General features: G+C 45.1%; 1 long non-coding RNA gene across 1 annotated transcript in view; it reads right to left on the bottom strand.

Moving 5' to 3' along the window:
* Nucleotides 1-13,705, bottom strand: part of LOC308471151 — a 52,508-nt gene extending 38,803 nt beyond the window's left edge. The window contains exon 1 of the long non-coding RNA XR_013982713.1: nucleotides 12,144-13,705. This is a non-coding gene — a long non-coding RNA (uncharacterized lncRNA). The remainder of the gene's footprint in view (nucleotides 1-12,143) is intronic.
* Between the last annotated feature and the right edge of the window lie 1,726 nt (nucleotides 13,706-15,431).

Genomic DNA, 15,431 nt, shown 5'->3' with positions numbered 1-15,431 from the left:
GCTGCTCAGCCGGCTATCTCTGAAGGAGTTTTCTAATACTGTATATCTGAACTCGTGCTGACTGAGTCACAGGGCTGGCCATTTTTCAGCTGGCCCTCACAGCTTCTGCTTTTAACGGCAGCTTGATGTGCAGACACCGGTCGCTGATAATGTGCGTCTCCGCACTGTGAAAAGCTTCCCCCTGCTGAGTTCTGCACATCAAGGCGCTGTCAAGAGGCAGAATAACAAAGCCATGCATGGCTTTCTTTCTGGTCAGTCAGTAGCCCTGCCAAATAACCACAACTGGGGCTGAGGGGCTTGTGACCGTCCTCTATCTGCAGGACTTGTGACTTTACAAAAGACCGTCCTCTATCTGCAGACTGTTTGGTCCCTGTCTACTGTTCAAGAACCATCAGAAGCGAGGAAGCAGAGGACGTCTTTATGTTACCCGTCCACAGTTAGCAGCGGAATAAAGAGCGGCTTGAGCAGACACATGGGTCACTGCATCACAGCAAAAGACTTATTTCTATTCAATTATAGTAATTATTACTAATAAAGTGTCTTCTGTACTTACGAATGAGCATGCTCAAATTTCAGACAAATCGGCGTCCTCTTTTTTCTGCTCATGCATCAAAGTGCCCATCCTAAATTGCAACCAGCCCCTACCTGCAAAACATCGTCTTAATTAAAGCCTTAGGCGGAAAGGCATTCATATCAGAAGGCGCAACTTCCCCCATCCTAGAGTCACAGTATGCTTCATTTTAAATGAAACCCCGGTGATGGGGCTTGATTGACTCCAACGAATAGCTTTTTTTTTTTTTAAAGGCTGCTGCTTCTTCATTATACAGTCTACAAGAGACCTTGCCGATCTATGAATGCTGCATAGCTGAGCAGGACTGTCGCCACCATTCCCCTCTGCTTTTGGAGCTCCCCCTTTCAAAAGCATGCAACCTGACGAAGAGCCCTGTGTGACTCTAAAGCCTGTATCCAGCATGCTGAGATAGGGTCGCCATATTTCAAGAAGTAAAAATCCACACACAAAAGTTATTTTGGTGAGGAAAATCACCCAAAAACTTGTTGAGCATTTTGGGGGAAATTGCCCCCCAAAGGCAAAGAGTGATACTCAAACACCTGGTTCTGTGGGCAAAACCCCAGACATTTTGCCAATTTTTCAACACACACACCCTGACACTAATTCCGGATATAGGGAAACCCTAAGTGAAGCTATCTCTCCAGAATGGCTCCGCCGTTTACAAGGCAGACATGACTGCTGCATGCATGCTGGTGTTATACTGATATTTCTCAGAGATAATATAGAAATCGTGAGAGACATGCCCAGGCAAACCCCTCTTGCACGCAGATCTGGGAAGCCTGGCCTGATCTGTGTTTGCCTCGTAAAGTCCAAAGACAAATTAACTGCTACACCAACTTTACTTGGGGATTGCTTCAATGATATAGAGACAAGAATCTATTTGCCAGACCTTTTGTCTATGTAGCCCAATGTTCTCCAACCTGGTGCCCACAGGGTAGTGGTGGACCTTGCATTCACATCATCTCTGACCAGTGTTCAAAATTAGCCAGGTGCCAAGCACATTTTGCACCTTGGTATCACCCACTTGCAACCAAGTGAAGATGCCCAGTTGCCAGGATGCCACCTGACGTCTCCACCATCTGGGCATCCTTAGATCACGATTGTTTTTACACACTAATAACCCATCCTGTAGAATTCTATCAGTTCTATTTTATCTGCACAATCAGAAAGAATTTCAAGAACCAAAATACCGTATTTTCCGACATATAAGACGACAGGGCGTATAAGACGACCCCCAAGTTTTCCAGTTAAAATATAGAGTTTGGGATATACTTGCCGTATAACACTACCCTTCTTCCAATGCACACCAAATAATAATTAAAAAAAAAACCAGTCTCCGGTCCGGCTCGGAAATCTGCTCCACTTCCCAGTGACCGGGGGTGTGCTTAATGCTGTTGTTGGTTCCCTGCCTTTGTTGTGAGCCTTTCCTTTTCTTTTACTGCGGGGGCTGCATGGGCTGAGGCTGCGGCCACATGTCTAGTTGCTGGGGCAACACGAGGCCGCCATTTTGGGCCACGTGGTCTACTACTAGGAGTGGTTAGGGTCATTCTGTTGCTAGTGATTGGGGGGGCTTCTGGGACCAATTTTCAAGCGTATTTCTGCTTCTTCTAGAGAGCTTGGTGTCCTCTGATTTAATTTGCTGTCGTTTTGTCCTTTGGTGGGGAGTTGCTGCAGGAGCTGCTGCTGTAGCCGGCATATAAGACGACCCCCGACTTTTGAGAAGATTTTCCTGGGTTAAAAAGTAGTCTTATATGCCAGAAAATACAGTACTTTTTCTGTGCAGCCTGAGCAGGAGCGGTGAACAATATTATAGTTAATTGTTGTCGCTTGTCTTCATGTCCCCAACCCCGCTGCCCTGCTCACAGTTGTGAAGAATATTCTCACGTTATGAATGATTCATGTCACCATTAAGAAAAAGATGTCGGAATAGGCCAATATATATGTGGATCCTGGGTCGAACAACTTTTCTCCTTTAAGTTCTCAAAGCTCTTAACCTAACTCAAGGTTGTCATCTGAGCTAGCCAGATGCTTAACTGAGAATCAATCACAGTCAGTTGAAAAATAAGATTTTAGAACCATCTTAACAGTAAAAAAGTTAAAGGACCCCATGGCAGTTAACTCCAGTCAAAGGCGACTATGGGGTTGTGGCGCTCATCTCGCTTCAGGCCAAGGGAGCTGGTGTTTGTCCACAGACAGCATTCTGGGTTATGTGGCCAGCAGGACTAAACCTCTTCTGGCGCAACAGAACACCATGCCAGATACCAGAGTGCATGAAAGCTCCGTTTCCTTTCCCGCCGCAGTGGTGCCTATTTATCTACTTGCGCTGGCGTGCTTTCGAACTGCTAGGTTGGCAAGAGCTGGGAAGGAGCAACGGGAGCTCACCCTGTTGCGGGGATTCGAACTGCCGACCTTCTGACTGGCAAGCCCAAGAGGCTCTGTGGTTTAGACCACAGCGCCACCCGCTGTCTTACCCGTTGTCTTACCCCAAAATGGCAACTGGACATTCCATTTTGGCGACTGTAACTTTGGTTTAAGGAGACATTTGGTGCCTGGCTTATATATCTGAGACTCTAAAACTGTCTCTGACCACCGGCCATGCTGGTTGGAGCTGACAGGCCCATTGGAGTCCAATGTCACGCAGAGGACACAGTCACCTTGGGGAAAGCAGATCTAGCCTAGTATTGCTAGCTGCAGGGTTGAGGATCCCATAGCCCTCTAGTTTGAGTTGAACTCTGTCTCCCATCTGCCCCAATCAGCATGTCCAATAGTCGTTCAGAAACACACTTCTCCCTTTCACACTTTGCCGGTTGGCTGCAGAAAATGCTAATTTAACCCCCGTTCAGCTATGGCAAGCACTGTTGCTGCAGAGAGTGTGGAACGTGCCCCCTGTTGTATGTTTACAGATTTCCTTTGGCACCTTCCCCCCACGCAAACCTCGCCTAATAGAAAGAGCCGTCTCTTTTGTCCAAACATTGACAGTCTGCACAGACAAGTCAGCTTGTGATATAGAACACATGTAAGCCCATGATATAAAAATACTTCTTAAAAGTATTTGGGCCTTGGCAACGCCGAAGTGCCACAAGCAATCAAAGTATACCGAGGAAAACTACATGACGAATAAAAATAGTTTGACTATCCCCAGAAATCTGAATCAAAAGGAATATTGTGTGGGAAATAGAAAGAAATGTCATGAATCAAAAGATATGTCAGAACCGTACATTTCAGCCTCCCATCCTGTAACAGATCTTAAAATGGCTATACTGGAACAGCAAAACTTCAAAGGGAGGCTACTGTATGAAACTACTGCACTATAACTTGTCAAGCAGTTCAGTTCTGTCACTTGTGGACGGAATTGTGACAGAGGTTGCCTTTTGTTTGTTTTTAAATCACATACTGCATGTGTCAATGGGCATACCGATGCCAGAATACCTGTGTTATCAACAGCAACTGGCTTTTACGAAGACCATTGATAATGACATAAATATCACCTTCTGTCCTTTTCTGCATTTAATTTCCTTTCAACCTTACTCTGTACAACCCCCTTTCCTGCAACCACATACAGTGGTACCTTGGTTCTCAAACTTATTCTGTTCTGGAAGTCCGTTCCAAAACCAAAGTGTTCCAAAACCAAGGCGTGCTTTCCCATAGAAAGTAAGGCAAAATGGGTTAATCCGTTCCAGATTTTAAAAAACAACCCCCTAAAACAGCAATTTAACGTGAATTTTACTATCTAACGAGACCATTGATCCATAAAATGAAAGCAATAAACAACGTACTGCAATCACACAATCAATCAATCAGTAGCCGAACTGCATTCCACACAGTCACATTCACACAAAAAAGCCACAAAAATGCAAAATAAAAAGCAAATCAGACAGACTTCAGTGTACCACTCAAAACAGTTGTTTGGCACTCAAAAAGGACCACGTACGGTTTCCAAAAAAGTGTCACAAACCAGAACACTTACTTCCGGGTTTGCAGTGTTTAGGTTCCAAGTTGTTCGAGTACCAAGGCATTTGAGAACCCAGGTACCACTGTACTTGCAAGCAACTATAATCCTACCTGTATCTGGTGAAATGGGCCACAGTCCACAAAGCTCATGCTATATTAAAATTTGTTAGGGTAATGTCCATTTGTAGTGTCTCACTTTGCACAAAAACAGACTTACGCTCCCAAAATCTGGTCTAAAGAGTTGGGGGCCACCCTTCACGATAGAATGGGGGGGGGGGGTCACAAGGGGTTGATGAAGGGGAGGGGGATCAACTAGCGCAACGTTGGATCTCACCCTTAGTCTTTAAAGTGCCACCAGGTTCACCAGCCTGTTTTAGCTACAACCAATGACTATGGGTGGCGCTGTGGGTTAAACCACAGAGCCTAGGACTTGCTGATCGGAAGGTTGGCAGTTCGAATCCCCATGACGGGGTGAGCTCCCGTTGTTCGGTGCCTGCTCCTGCCAACCTAGCAGTTCGAAAGCACAAAGTTCAAAAGCACACCAGTGCAAGTAGATAAATAGGTACCACTCTGGTGGGAAGGTAAACGGCGTTTCCGTCAGAAGCGGCTTAGTCATGCTGGCCACATGACCCGGAAGCGGTATGTCGGCTCCCTCAGCCAATAAAGCGAGATGAGCACCGCAACCCCAGAGTCAGTCACGACTGGACCTAATGGTCAGGGGTCTCTTTACTTTAATGCCTATGGCAACAATAACACGGAGAACTTCGAAGCAGAACTTACATACAGTTCGTCGGAAAAAGAACGGAGCCCAACAGCGTTAGCAGACAAAAGACAATGCCATCCATTTTAAGAACGGGACAACTTTTTTTCTCTCAAACAGAAATCCTGCTCTCCCAAAGTCTTTGTCCTGTCTGCCTGAAGTTAAAAAATAAAATAAAGTAAAACCCCCACCGGAGTCCAGTTAAGAGTCTTGTGTGAAACTGATAGAGGGAGAAATCTGCCAGGCAGGGATTCCAACACTGAAGAGCAGCCTGGAGCAAGACCGTGTTATTGATTTCATGTAAGCTGCTCCGGAGAGACTTTTTGGCTGGAGGGGAGAAAAGAAATAATGTTTCAAAGAAATAATTGAGAGAGGGGAGAGGATCCTCTTCTATTCTATGGGAGGCAATGGTCTGAGGAAGGATAAATCTGCTGTAATTTTGACCATCAGAGAGTCTCCCATTGATTGGAGCGGTGGTTATAATGATGTTTGTCTGTACGTGTGAGATCTATCGATCGATCATTCATCTACCTAAATGCCCTGATCCAGTGATAGTATGTGCACGAAGTCATCTCATTCTCAGGGACTTCACTCCAAATGAATATGGTTATTTTTTCCACAGTGAGGAATCTACATACGGTATTTCTATTTAATACATTTTTTGGGGGGGGGTGATCTATACTGGGGAAACAACATAGGTGGGAAAGGTATAAACACCAGAGGCTACAGTGGTACCTCAGGTTACATACGCTTCAGGTTACATACGCTTCAGGTTACAGACTCCGCTAACCCAGAAATAGTGCTTCAGGTTAAGAACTTTGCTTCAGGATAAGAACAGAAATTGTGCTCCGGCGGCACGGCAGCAGCGGGAGGCCCCATTAGCTAAAGTAGTGCTTCAGGTTAAGAACAGTTTCAGGTTAAGAACAGACCTCCGGAACGAATTAAGTTCTTAACCTGAGGTACTACTGTACTTTAAAGTTTTGCATGGGCCGCATACGGAGTGAGCAAGCAACTTTTCCTCCCATCCATTGCTGGACTCCTGCGGTGACTTCAAGGAAAGGCACTTTTCACATACAAATTATAACTGACTCATAAACTGGAAATGAAAATAAGGCTGCAAACCTAAGCATGCTTCGTTCATTCCATCAAAACCAATGCGACTGGCTTCTGAGAAAAATAGGACTGGAATAATCGAATAAATCGGTGGGGCAAAACTTCTCCTGATTTCTAAAAATGCAAGATATATATATATATATATATATATATATATATATGCCACTGGATAATACAGTGGTACCTCTGGTTACGTACTTAATTTGTTCTGGAGGTCCATTCTTAACCTGCACAAAACAGAATTCTGGTCTGGTGTCCATCATGCACTTAGGAAATTTTCGACTCTGGGTGTCAGGATTCCCCCTCCTCAGATGGTAATGTTCCTAAATGACTTGTTTCATATGTGGTGGGAGGGGAGGAGGATGTCTCCTGCTCATTCTGCGGAGCGGAGCCCGGACCACTACCCAGTTATTGGTTATTCTACATTTGTACCTTGGTTCTTGAACAGAATGCATTCCGGGAGTCCGTTCGACTTCCGGAACCGTTTGAAAACCAAGACGCGGCTTCTGATTGGACACAAGAGTGTCCTGCAGCCAATCGGAAGCCGTGCTGGACGTTTGGCTTCCAAAAATCGTTCGAAAGCTGGAACACTCACTTCCAGGTTTCGATCATTTGGGAGCCGAAACGTAGAAGTTCCAAGGCGTTTGGCGACCAAAGTACAACTGTGTTCTGTATTAAATATATGTACCTCACAGGGTGGTTTACAGTACCTTGCCTTGGTGATCCTACTGTTTGGTGCAGGCGATTTTAACAGAAACTTAAACACAGGTAACTGTGTGTTGCATCACGTCCTTATTTTGTTGAGTAATAATAATAATAATAATAATAATAATAATAATAATAATGATCAATAGCCCAATCCATGGCACATTTCCCCTTTCTGTGACCACAGCATGAACCAAACAGAATTCCTAATGTAATAAATGTTAAATCTTATAGATTTAAAGAGAATTTATAAACCACACTTCTGGAAGTGTTTCGGCAAGAGTGTCCCAAGTTCGTATTGTTTTCTCTCTGACACCCCCCCCCCCGCCTTTCTGCACATCTGCAACACTTATGCGTTAAGCAACAAAACTTAAATCAGGGGAAAGAAAGCAAGAGAAACAGATTTTTAAAAGTTGAAATTATTATTACGATTTTGCTACGAGGCTGTCTGGCTATTTCGGACAGCAGCAAAAGTCCCTGTCATTTTCCTGTATGCCTAGTCCACACAACGGGGAGAGGCTGGGGGCCTGTGAATGGAAATAGTCGACATTTCATACACATTGGAATGTATCCTTGCATAGGCCATATTAGGCGACCCTTTTGCAATAAGTTTGCGGTATGCAACTCTGCGCATTGACCCTCTGAGCGAACACACGTTATTTCAACCAGATTTATCATGTCGCTAAAGTATGCCGATAACGGCTTTGAAAATAAGTTTGGGTTGCAGTCTGTAAGATGACTTGCGTGAAATAATTTAAGTCTGGGACATCATAAGATACAGATTTCCAGACCACTCTGGAACAGAGTGGCTTTAGCTTTGGTATATAAGTTGGATTTTTTAAAAAAATCCAACTTATATATTTTTATTTATTTAAGTAAATTTCCCTGCTGCCTTTCAGTCCAGTGATGTCCAAGACAGGCAACTGAACAAGAACAAACCTATATCGCTGGGTCTGGACGAAAACATATATTAGCTAGCAATGGTTTTAATGTCATTCCAGCCTATTAACTTTTGAATAAATTCAGTAGGGCTCATTCCAAAGGAATAGAACAATCTTAACCATGTCTACCCAAGTCCTGTTGAATTTTGAGGGGGTTTACTTCAAGGCCAGAGGGTTAGAATTGCAGCCTAAATGCAGCTAACAGAATCTTGCCCTACAGAACTCGGTGGGAGTTTCCGAATAAAAATGCATGGAATTACGCCTGCCCTTCTGTGGCAGTGTACTCAGAATCAAGTCCTATTGACTAAAGTGGGGTTTTTCTTCCAAGCATGTATCTGCCACATCCAGCTCCCAGGTATATGGCAATTTTTTACAAGCAATTTGGCATTCTTTATCTGAAAAAGGTAATGATCTACAGTGGTACCTTGCGTTAAGTACTTAATTCGTTCCAGAGGTCCATTCTTAACCTGAAACTGTTCTTAACCTGAAGCACCACTTTAGCTAGTGGGGCCTCCTGCTGCTGCCGTGCTGCCGGAGCACAATTTCTGTTCTCATCCTGAAGCAAAGTTCTTAACCCGAGGTACTATTTCTGGGTTAGCGGAGTCTGTAACCTGAAGCGTATGTAACCAGAGGTGCCACTGTAATGGCAAGTTATACTGTAAAAGGTTTGTATCTTAGAAGAAGTTACTTGAAACAAACAGTTGCAAAAAAATGGAGCTCTTTGGAAGCCTAAAGAAACAGCATAGAAATTGTATCCAAGTCAGCTTTTGAATCTGTTATCTGAAGAAGTGTGTCTGCACAAGAAAGCTTATACAGTGGTACCTCAGGTTAAGTACTTAATTCGTTCCGGATGTCTGTTCTTAACCTGAAACTGTTCTTAACCTGAAGCACCACTTTAGCTGATGGGGCCTCCTGCTGCTGCTGCGCCGCTGGAGTCCGATTTCTGTTCTCATCCTGAAGCAAAGTTCTTAACCTGAAGCACTATTTCTGGGTTAGCGGAGTGTGTAACCTGAAGCGTATGTAACCTGAGGTACCACTGTACCAAGAACAAACTTAGTTGGTCTCTAAGGTGCTACTGAACAATTTTTTTATATATTTCGACTGTGTCAGACCAACAATGGCTGCCTACCTGAACCTAGAGCTTTTGAATCGTTTGACATGATTTCGTTACAAGAACGTTAAATTCCAGCCTGTGGATCAAAAACTGGCACCTTGATCCTAAAGGCGAAGTGTCACTTGGAAATAAATTGCTGTGATTTCAATGGCCTAGTCTTCCAAACGTGTCCACTTAAGGTCACATTGGTGGTCTCTTAATTAAAGAGGACATTCTGTAGGTTTATGGCTCTTTGGCTCGAACTCTGCCTTATGGTGGGGGGCAGAGGATGGGACACTCTTAATATCAGATCCCAAGTTCCCAACGGGTTTTTAAAAGCCTTTGCAAACTAACTTGTTCATATTATTTATTATTTACATTTATAAACCGTTTCCTAGCAAATAATAATAATAGCAACAATAAATGGCTCTCTTGAACTGCGTAGGAGTTGAAAAAATATATATTTACCCAAAGATATGTGGGACTACAATAGATTAACAGCTGCACACACACGGTAAGTGAAGGCCTAACAGGAGGACTAGTTTTGGAAAAAGCTGGGGAAACATTAATTTTGTTTTATTCATGAATTGGGGTGTGGGTGAATTCATAACGCACCAGATTAAATCTAATTAGCAAAGGCTGGCTACAAATTTCATCGGTTGCGTAATCTGAACATGCGAGTTCAGATCTGGGGGAATTGGGCCAGGATTTTTTCCCATTGCTCATAAAGATATAGGAGAAAATGAAAAATCATCAAGATTGTTTTAGAATAAATCTGCAGGAATTTGAAATATTTAACTGAAGAGGGGGGTGGGGTGAGGGAATACTCCCAGGCTGAGGAAATTTATTTATTTATCAATCTATCTACCTGTTTATGTAGAAAAGAGCAAGCTATAACGTAAGTTACATGTCATGGGACTTTGGAGAAGTATACCATAATGACCACATTAGTTATGGTAAGAATAATTAATTGTGATGATTTAGAGCTTTTGCTTCAGGGTTAAAATTCAGAGAGACTTTTAAATGCTACTGTCGTACGCACAATTACTTATTCCCTACTGAACTCAGAGAGGCTTACTTCTGTGTAACACACATGGACTCAGCTTTTCCCTTTGCTCCCTAGCAATGAAGTGTTGCCTGTAACTTCATTTCAGCGAAAAGATTTTCCAAATTGCACCACATACACAAACATACGTAAATGAAACAGCCACCATCATTATGAATACAGGCCACATATTTTTAAAAAGTCGTCTTTATGTTCTTAATAGAAATGATAAAAGACAACCTTAAAAAAAAAAGACGATCTTTAAAATAAGCAATTTAACTATTTTAGGTTTTTCGTTTTAAAAATACTTACGTTATATGTATGTAAGCAAAAAGATATTCATTGTCGCAGGCAGTATATAAAGTTACGATGGCCTAATTTTTCTGGGCGTAAAAGTGCAGATCATCAGCTGATTTGTGCTTTTAGCCAAAAGAACTATATGGAGGCAACATGTGCAGTAATTAATCTCTATTTTCATATATATATATATATGGAGAAGAGTTTCTTTAAAAGAGAGAGTAAAAAAGCATAGGTAAAGAGATGAAGGCCTTAAACCAGATTTGATTAGCATGACTTGCAGATTGAGGAGACATAAATATCTTTCCTCGTGGGCCTGCGAAATCAGTTTCAGCGGAAAACAACGTCGAACTTTCAATTGACAGCGACACTCTGTTGGTACTGTACTTAATATTTTAAATAGCAAATTACAGGGCAAGAAGCAAGTCTGGTCTCTGACCAAGTTTAATTTAATATATTTTTTTAAACCTTTTAAGTGTAACCTCTGAAATGTTGGCATCTGTTCTTATACTTTCTCTGATTTCAATGTCGGTTTGGAACCGGTCACTACAACTGCGGCCATTTGCTAAAACTAGAGTCAAAACGAAGCACAGTGGAAACCCACTGGGCATCAGACAGCTTAGTTTTCTCACTCAAACCAAAGTGCTCTTAAAAGTGCTCCACGGTGACTGGATCGTGTCCTTGATCAATATGCCCTGCCCCAAACTGTGTTAGCGTGGTTGGAGAAGAAACACCCGCCAAGCCATTGCCAGCTTTGGAGGGGAAGCAAGGGGAGATCTCGTTTGGGGATCTGCATCTGCAAAGAGGCAGTAGATCTCTCCCCCCCCCTCACCCCGGCCTGTAATATTAGGAACCTCCCCACGTTTAAAAGTTTCAGCCGCTGAGGGTAGAGGACCTCAGGTTGGCAGCAGACAAGAGCGCAGACTTGGGAGCCGAGAAATGGGACTTTGTAGGCCAGTTGAAGGCAGAAACTTCTCATCTCGCCCGCAAAGACCCAGCCCCAAACTCCCCATTTCACCCGCCGCTCGATCGTTCACACGTGACGCACCTTCAGGAGGGCTTGGGACATTTTTGTTCTTTTTTTAAAAAAAAAAAATGATTGAAAGATAGTCAAGCCAGAAAAACAAATAGACCAACTCTAGATATTTCTGGAGAACTTGAGTCAAACTCCAGCCGCGCGCAACTCACTGATGTTATGGGGGTCAACTCTGTTTTCGTTTCGGTTTGTTTCAAACGCGTGTTAATTTTTAACTAGCTACCTCCCTGTTTAGGAAACGCGTTCGGGGCGAAATTGAATTGGCACGGGCTGCTCTCCAAAGCAGAGCTCTCTTGCGACAGAGTCCGAGAGGGGCGTGTGTTGGTGTCCTTTTCATTCTGAAAGGAGGACCCGCGTCCGCGGCGGGTTCGCCGAGCACGCCCTGGGCATTCCGACGAGACACCGGTCCTCGATCGCGGCTCCTCACGTCCCGGTCGTCGGAACGTGCGCAAGCTTGATCGCTCAACCCTTCGCAAGGGACCCGGTCTCCCCAGTCGCCGTCTGCTGCAAGGAAACGGTGACAGCGACCGCCTAGTCTCGAAGCGCACGCAGCTGAAAAGTTGACACGCGCACGCAAAACACGCGGGCGGAGTTGCTCTCTTGTCCCTCCACCCCAGCCCTCGCCGCTTACCTTAGGTCCGGGGGTGCTGGAAGCAAACCAAGTGGGTCTCCTGGCCGTCAATAGCATGGCCTTCCAGATCTTATCGAAACTATGAAGCGGACCCAGGAAGGAACTAAGGGAGGGAGGTGCAAGGAGGGCGAGGTTCGCCACTTAGGCTAAAAAAAAAAAAACAGCAGCAAAACCCCAACACCCAGAGCCCATTCCTTCCAAAGACACGCATGCCACATTTCCCACACGTGAAGAAGAGGGCAAGGGAGGAAGAAGCGGGTTGGCGTGTCCAGACGTGGTTTCACGACGCGGGAGCGCAATTCCAAGCGCCAGCAGAAAGGGAAGGCAGCGAGGCGATCACGTCCAGGAAAGAGGCGTCTGGATCGGTGCAGTAGATCTAAGAGCTCTCTCTCTCCCCCGCCTCCCCATTCCGATGTCGCCGTGCGCGAGTCCAAGTTGGAAGCAAGTATCCCTCGAAAGTTTCCGCGGCGCAAAAAGAGCCCCACGTGTTCGATGACACATGCAGAGAAGCCCGAGCTGCAGCTGGGCTGGGCAGGGCTGGGCGACGGCAGCAGCGACAGCAGCAAATCCAGCAGCAGCAGCGACGGCAGCCGCCCAGGAGGAAGGAGGATCGCGGCGTGCCTGGCCTGCCTCCGCCCGCTCCTTCTGGTGCCTGTTTAAGGAAGCGCCCTCGGGTCCCCACCCCCTGCAGGGAGCCCGCTCCGATGGTGCAATTCCGCCGGGCACATTTGCAAAGGGGAGCCGCCCGCCCGCCATCCAAAAGAAGGGAGCGCCTCTTTGCGCTCACGCCCTGCGCTCCGCGAGACGCACGGCTGGGTCCTCGCCAGGAATCCGGCAGGACCGTCGCGTCGGAATGCCGCGCTCCCTCGGGCGGAATCTTGACACCACCTTCGTGTTTCCAGTATTCCCCGCTCGTTCGCTCGCTCTCGCTCTCGCCTCTCGCCCGCCCCCCTTTGAATGCTGCCATCTGAGCATTCAAGAGCAGGGTGATTCTCTCTCCACACACCCTCCCCACCCGCGCTTCGGTCGCAAGAAAGGGGAGAGGTTGCCTCCTAGTGGTTATAGCGGCGGAGATCTAGGGTTCTCCTCGGAATCGCGTGCCCCGCCCTCTGAGCAGCAGCAGAGTCGATCTATATCGTGCGATTGATTGATTCACGCACCATGTTTTTAAAGCACAGACGACCACCGGAACCGGAGTGCAATATGACACTTCCTCCCCCCCTTTGTTTATGGCGTGCACAAAGGTTGTGTGAATGCATGCCCAGAGCCTATAAATTATTGCATTCTAACCTGGGGTGAAAACAGCAAAGACCTGATGAAGAGAGCACAGCAGAGGTTATATTTTCTGAGAATCCTCCGGAAAAACAATCTCTCAAAGGACCTGTTGATGGGATTTTACCACTGTACTGTGGAGAGTGTATTAATTTATGGTCTCTGTGTGTGGTTTGGGCGCTGCACGGCCAGGGGAAAAAAAAAACCCAATGCTGTCCAGGGTTGTAAAGACTGCGGAGAGAATAATCGGGTGCACTCTTCCCACCTTGGATCAAATCTATGCTTCCAGGTGCCATAAGAAAGCAGCAGCTATACATAGATGAGCCACCAATTTACATATGAATATTAGAATGATAGAATCACAGAGTTGGAAGGGACCCTGACGATCATCTAGTCCAACCCCCTGCAATGTAAGAATATGCAACTGGATCAAACTTGCGGCCTTGGTATTATCAGCACCATGCTCTAACCAACTGAGCTGTCCAGCAGGCAATTAACATGGCTTAATTCTATTCAGTTGGACCTGAATTGAGACAATGGTTTGCTCTTCCTCATTGTGTGTGTGTGTGTGTGTGTGTGAGAGAGAGAGAGAGAGAGAGAGAGAGAGAGATCTGCTGATTGAAGGGACAACATGCATCTGATATGTTGTTGTTTAGTCGTTTAGTCATGTCCGACTCTTTGTGACCCCATGGACAAGAGCACGCCAGGCACTTCTGTCTTCCACTGCCTCCCACAGTTTGGTCAAACTCATGCTGGTAGCTTCGAGAACACCATCGAACCATCTCATCCTCTGTCGTCCCCTTCTCCTTGTGCCCTCCATCTTTCCCAACATCAGGGTCTTTTCCAGGGAGTCTTCTCTTCTCATGAGGCGGCCAAAGTATTGGAGTCTCAGCTTCAGGATCTGTCCTTCCAGTGAGCACTCAGGGCTGATTTCCTTCAGAATGGATAGGTTTGATCTTCTTGCAGTCCATGGGACTCTCAAGAGTCTCCTCCAGCACCAGAATTCAAAAGCATCAATTCTTCGGCGATCAGCCTTCTTTATGGTCCAGCTCTCACTTCCATACATCACTACTGGGAAAACCATAGCTTTAACTATACGGACCTTTGTTGGCAAGGTGATGTCTCTGCTTTTTAAGATGCTGTCTAGGTTTGTCATTGCTTTTCTCCCAAGAAGCAGGCATCTTTTAATTTCGTGGCTGCTGTCACCATCTGCAGTGATCATGGAGCCCAAGAAAGTAAAATCTCTCACTGCCTCCATTTCTTCCCCAGTGGCCAATAATCCCTGACACTTTGTGCCACAATAAATTTGATAATTATATACGGTGGCATATGACCTATTGCCGTTTTGGGTACAACTGTCAGAAAAACATGGCTGCCTCTCTGAAAGTTTTCATAGCTACTTCTTGACCATGTATAAGCCCTTCCTTTAAATAAGATATTATGGGCTACGTGCTCAAAAGTGTTTTCTGGATTATATATCTTTTAGTGAGCATAATAAGGTGACTTAGTACTTAATATATGTCTGCTGAAGTCCCTTTGATGTTAGTTTTTGGAGTGTTTAGAAGCTACTTCTTCACATTTGTATGAACTTAATTTGTTTTTCTTTTCTTTTCTAAACTTGACTACTGTGCTGCCATCTTAGCATGTGAGCTGGCATTTAATTGAAAATCTTTGTGCCTAAGGTGATGCTCAGTGATACAACAATTCTTCAAACTCCTTTGATCAATTCATATTTCATAGTTGTACAGGGTGATTTCTTTCAAACATATTTAACTGCCCGGAGTCTTTAGATCTGAGTTAGCTAACATCTATTTTAATACAGGGCTGTGGTGTCGGTGTCAGTGGGGCAGACTTAAGTGGTATCTGCTGGAGGAAAACAGTGGCGAGGAAATGCGTCTTGCTCAATCCACATTATTGGATTGTGTTTACAATAAAAGTTTGTTTTGAGAGATTGGAAGCTCCAAGCCCAGGTCAGAGTTCAGTGGAATCTGGAGAACCTACTCTGCAGCCAATGTA

Source organism: Podarcis pityusensis (genome assembly GCF_964106645.2).
Source record: "Podarcis pityusensis genome assembly, chromosome: 2".
Lineage (NCBI taxonomy): Eukaryota > Metazoa > Chordata > Lepidosauria > Squamata > Lacertidae > Podarcis > Podarcis pityusensis.
Note: the sequence above shows the minus strand (reverse complement) of the source record. Positions and strands in the feature narration are given on the sequence as shown.